The sequence below is a fragment of the Caloenas nicobarica genome, unplaced genomic scaffold, assembly GCF_036013445.1.
Source record: "Caloenas nicobarica isolate bCalNic1 unplaced genomic scaffold, bCalNic1.hap1 Scaffold_93, whole genome shotgun sequence".
Taxonomy (NCBI): Eukaryota; Metazoa; Chordata; class Aves; order Columbiformes; family Columbidae; genus Caloenas; species Caloenas nicobarica.
The window spans coordinates 111,905-117,904 of record NW_027017722.1 but is presented as its reverse complement, the minus strand read 5'-3'; positions in this window follow the sequence as shown (position 1 = coordinate 117,904).

The following is a 6,000-nucleotide window of genomic DNA, read 5'->3' as shown; positions in this document are numbered from 1 at the left end:
CCAAGGCAATTCCTTCTTGAGGAGCACTGCACAGCTCACCATCCTCATCTCCTACAGAGCAACGCTCAGGAGCCGTAAGAGATAGGATGTCGAGGGCTTGCAAGGGCTTGCAAGGGCTTGCAGTGCTTTGGAACACCCACTGGTGTCCTACACAGGGACAGCAAGGATTCTTGCCCACAATCTCCATCAGCTCAGAGGCACTTGGGCACTCTGGCAAGTCCACGACATAGCTCCAGCTCAAGGGAGGATAGGGCTTGGGCAGCTCCTGGGAAGCATGAGCAGCCTGTGGGACAAGGAGCCAGGTCTGGCTCACATGCTCAGGGAACAGCCCATGGCCAGCACTGGGCTCAGCAAGGATCTTTTTGCCCCGGGGCACATTGGCACTGGTCCCCGGTGGTTTTTTACCTTCCTCTGCAGTTCTCAGCACGGCCCCTTGCCACCATTTCTTTGGGCCATTTGGCCTGGGAGCCGGCTGCTCATGCTCCACCATGCTGGCAGCCGCAGCTGCCACTTCTCAGCTCTCCCTGCAGGTAACACAAGTGCCTGGCAGGGACCAGAGCGCTTCTCATGCATCCCTGCCCAAGAAGCACAGCAGCCAAACAAGTTGTGGAAGGCAAAAAGTCTGCTCGTCATCGCTACATGTCACGCTTTGGAAGAGATGCCACGGTACCACACACCTCTTCTTCCTCTTCTTCCTCTTCTTCTTCTTCTTCTTCTTCTTCTTCTTCTTCTTCCTCCTCTTTTGTGCATGGTCAGTCCCACAACTCCTTGTCAAGTTTCTCCCTCTGCAGGAACCGCGGACAGCTTGGCCTCTATTCCTGCTGCTGCTCTCTGCAGCTCTGGGATTTGTCTTTGCCAGCCTGCAAGGGATCTTTTCTCAGGCTAAACTGAAGAATGCCTCAGCCTACTCCTGGCTACACTTGGGCGTGAGCTAATGCTTGTGAGCCTGGGTTCTGAAACAGAGTCACAAAGGGAAAAAAAATGACACGAACAAACATCACATGAATTAACATAAAATCAAGAAAATTACTAAATTAACAACAAAATAAAATAAAATTCATTGTGTTATGTGTCCTTGAAATTGATTTTGGAACTGAAACCCCTCTGTCCTTTCAGGCAAACAGTCTCTTAGATATTGGACTGGCGGACCGGAGAGAAGAGAAGAGGAGAGGAGAGGAGAGGAGAGGAGAGAAGAGAAGAGGAGAGGAGAGGAGAGGAGAGGAGAGGAGAGGAGAGGAGAGGAGAGGAGAGGAGAGGAGAGGAGAGGAGAGCAGAGCAGTTCTGCTCTGTCAGGCCTGCAGTTCTGCGTGACAAGCCCTGAGCAAGCCCTGAGGCCTCCATACATGATACTACAGGCAGTGTTGCTACTGGAAGGAAGGCTGCACTGGCAACAAATCCACACTGTCTTTTTGCAAAAAAGGGACTCTATTAGGTTGCTTACTCCCCTATTTTGTAGCTACAGGGACTGATTTGGAGCCAGCACCCCAAAGGCTTCCTCCAAAGGGCTGCACATGTGCGGCTGTGTCACCCCCATGGCACAATGCCAGCACCCGGCAACACAGTGGTCACGAGGCCCCACGCAGGATCCAGAGGAGCAGCCTCCCGTGTCCACTGCCAGAGCTGGCCCGGGGGCAGCCCCAGCACATCTCACAGGAAGCACTTGAGGAGCTGCTGGAATCACAGGCCAGGGGCTGAGGGAAGAAAACCTTGCAGGAGGCTGCTGGAGGTTCTCCGCTGCAAGGCAATCTGCTGGCAGGGCCACCTTCCAAGCTCGGCTCATGGATGCAAATCCTTTTCAACTGGATAGCAGTGGCAAGACCAAGGCAATTCCTTCTTGAGGAGCACTGCACAGCTCACCATCCTCATCTCCTACACAGCAACGCTCAGGAGCCGTAAGAGATAGGATGTCGAGGGCTTGCAAGGCCTTGCAAGGGCTTGCAGTGCTTTGGAACACCCACTGGTGTCCTACACAGGGACAGCAAGGATTCTTGCCCACAAGCTCCATCAGCTCAGAGGCAGCTGGGCACTCTGGCAAGTCCGCCAGATAGCTCCAGCTCAAGGGAGGATAGGGCTTGGGCAGCTCCTGGGAAGCATGGGCAGCCTGTGGGACAAGGAGCCAGGTCTGGCTCACATGATCAGGGAACAGCCCATGGCCAGCACTGGGCTCAGCAAGGAACTTTTTCCCCTGGGGCACATTGGCACTGGTCCCCGGCGGTTTTTTGCCTTCCTCTGCAGTGCTCAGCACGGCCCCTTGCCACCATTTCTTTGGGCCATTTGGCCTGGGAGCCGGCTGCTCATGCTCCACCATGCTGGCAGCCGCAGCTGCCACTTCTCAGCTCTCGCTGCAGGTAACACAAGCGCCTGGCAGGGACCAGAGCGCTTCTCATGCATCCCTGGCCAAGAAGCACAGCAGCCAAACAAGTTGTGGAAGGCAAAAAGTCTGCTCGTCATCGCTACATGTCACGCTTTGGAAGAGATGCCACGGTACCACTCAACTCTTCTTCCTCTTCTTCCTCTTCTTCTTCTTCCTCTTCTTCTTCTTCTTCTTCTTCTTCTTCTTCCTCCTCTTTTGTGCATGGTCAGTCCCACAACTCCTTGTCAAGGTTCTCCCTCTGCAGGAACCGTGGACAGCTTGGCCTCTATTCCTGCTGCTGCTCTCTGCAGCTCTGGGACTTGCCTTTGCCAGCCTGCAAGGGATCTTTTCTCAGGCTAAACTGAAGAATGCCTCAGCCTACTCCTGGCTACACTTGGGCTTGAGCTAATGCTTGTGAAGCCTGGGTTCTGAAACAGAGTCACAAAGGGAAAAAAAATGACACGAAGAAACATCACATGAATTAACATAAAATCAAGAAAATTAATAAATTAACAACAAAATAAACTAAAATTCATTGTGTTATGTGTCCTTGAAATTGATTTTGGAACTGAAAGCCCTCTGTCCTTTCAGGCAAACAGTCTCTTAGATATTGGACTGGTGGACAGGTGAGGAGAGGACAGGAGAGGAGAGGAGAGGAGAGGAGAGTAGAGGAGAGCAGTTCTGCTCTGTCAGGCCTGCAGTTCTGCGTGACAAGCCCTGAGCGAGCCCTGAGGCCTCCATACATGATACTACAGGCAGTATTGCTACTGGAAGGAAGGCTGCACTGGCAACAAATCCACACTGTCTTTTTGCAAAAAAGGGGCTCTATTAGGTTGCTTACTCCCCTATTTTGTAGCTACAGGGACTGATTTGGAGCCAGCACCCCAAAGGCTTCCTCCAAAGGGCTGCACATATGCGGCTGTGTCAGCCCCATGTCACAATGCCAGCACCCGGCAACGCAGTGGTCACCAGGCCCCACGCAGGATCCAGAGGAGCAGCCTCCCGTGTCCACTGCCAGAACTGGCCCGGGGGCAGCCCCAGCACATCTGACAGGAAGCACTTGAGGAGCTGCTGGAATCACAGGCCAGGGGCTGAGGGAGGAAAACCTTGCATGAGGCTGCTGGAGGTTCTCCGCTGCAAGACAATCTGCTGGCAGGGCCACCTTCCAAGCTCGGCTCATGGATGCAAATCCTTTTCAACTGGATAGCAGTGGCAAGACCAAGGCAATTCCTTCTTGAGGAGCACTGCACAGCTCACCATCCTCATCTCCTACAGAGCAACGCTCAGGAGCCGTAAGAGATAGGATGTCGAGGGCTTGCAAGGGCTTGCAAGGGCTTGCAGTGCTTTGGAACACCCACTGGTGTCCTACACAGGGACAGCAAGGATTCTTGCCCACAAGGTCTAGCAGCTCAGAGGCACTTGGGCACTCTGGCAAGTCCGCCAGATAGCTCCAGCTCAAGGGAGGATAGGGCTTGGGCAGCTCCTGGGAAGCATGAGCAGCCTGTGGGACAAGGAGCCAGGTCTGGCTCACATGCTCAGGGAACAGCCCATGGCCAGCACTGGGCTCAGCAAGGAACTTTTTCCCCCGGGGCACATTGGCACTGGTCCCTGGCAGTTTTTTGCCTTCCTCTGCAGTTCTCAGCACCGCCCTTGCCACCATTTCTTTGGGCCATTTGGCCTGGGAGCCGGCTGCTCATGCTCCACCATGCTGGCAGCCGCAGCTGCCACTTCTCAGCTCTCCCTGCAGGTAACACAAGCGCCTGGCAGGGACCAGAGCGCTTCTCATGCATCCCTGCCCAAGAAGCACAGCAGCCAAACAAGTTGTGGAAGGCAAAAAGTCTGCTCGTCATCGCTACATGTCACGCTTTGGAAGAGATGCCACGGTACCACTCACCTCTTCTTCCTCTTCTTCCTCATCTTCTTCTTCTTCTTCTTCTTCTTCTTCTTCTTGTTCTTCCTCCCCTTTTGTGCATGGTCAGTCCCACAACTCCTTGTCAAGGTTCTCCCTCTGCAGGAACCGCGGACAGCTTGGCCTCTATTCCTGCTGCTGCTGTCTGCAGCTCTGGGACTTGCCTTTGCCAGCCTGCAAGGGATCTTTTCTCAGGCTAAACTGAAGAATGCCTCAGCCTACTCCTGGCTACACTTGGGCTTGAGCTAATGCTTGTGAGCCTGGCTTCTGAAACAGAGTCACAAAGGGAAAAAAAATGACACGAAGAAACATAACATGAATTAACATAAAATCAAGAAAATTACTAAACTAACAACAAAATAAAATAAAATTCATTTTGTTATGTGTCCTTGAAATTGATTTTGGAACTGAAAGCCCTCTGTCCTTTCAGGCAAACAGTCTCTTAGATATTGGACTGGTGGACAGGTGAGGAGAGGACAAGAGAGGAGAGGAGAGGAGAGGAGAGGAGAGGAGAGGAGAGGAGAGGAGAGGAGAGGAGAGGAGAGGAGAGGAGAGGAGAGGAGAGGAGAGGAGAGGAGAGCAGTTCTGCTCTGTCAGGCCTGCAGTTCTGCGTGACAAGCCCTGAGCGAGCCCTGAGGCCTCCAGACATGATACTACAGGCAGTATTGCTACTGGAAGGAAGGCTGCACTGGCAACAAATCCACACTGTCTTTTTGCAAAAAAGGGACTCTATTAGGTTGCTTACTCCCCTATTTTGTAGGTACAGGGACTGATTTGGAGCCAGCACCCCAAAGGCTTCCTCCAAAGGGCTGCACATATGCGGCTGGGTCACCCCCATGTCACAATGCCAGCACCCGGCAACGCAGTGTTCATGAGGCCCCACGCAGGATCCAGAGGAGCAGCCTCCTGTGTCCACTGCCAGAGCTGGCCCGGGGGCAGCCCCAGCACATCTGACAGGAAGCACTTGAGGAGCTGCTGGAATCACAGGCCAGGGGCTGAGGGAGGAAAACCTTGCATGAGGCTGCTGGAGGTTCTCCGCTGCAAGACAATCTGCTGGCAGGGCCACCTTCCAAGCTCGGCTCATGGATGCAAATCCTTTTCAACCGGATAGCAGTGGCAAGACCAAGGCAATTCCTTCTTGAGGAGCACTGCACAGCTCACCATCCTCATCTCCTACAGAGCAACGCTCAGGAGCCGTAAGAGATAGGATGTCGAGGGCTTGCAAGGCCTTGCAAGGGCTTGCAGTGCTTTGGAACACCCACTGGTGTCCTACACAGGGACAGCAAGGATTCTTGCCCACAAGCTCCATCAGCTCAGAGGCAGCTGGGCACTCTGGCAAGTCCGCCAGATAGCTCCAGCTCAAGGGAGGATAGGGCTTGGGCAGCTCCTGGGAAGCATGGGCAGCCTGTGGGACAAGGAGCCAGGTCTGGCTCACATGCTCAGGGAACAGCCCATGGCCAGCACTGGGCTCAGCAAGGAACTTTTTCCCCTGGGGCACATTGGCACTGGTCCCCGGCGGTTTTTTGCCTTCCTCTGCAGTGCTCAGCACGGCCCCTTGCCACCATTTCTTTGGGCCATTTGGCCTGGGAGCCGGCTGCTCATGCTCCACCATGCTGGCAGCCGCAGCTGCCACTTCTCAGCTCTCGCTGCAGGTAACACAAGCGCCTGGCAGGGACCAGAGCGCTTCTCATGCATCCCTGGCCAAGAAGCACAGCAGCCAAACAAGTTGTGGAAGGCA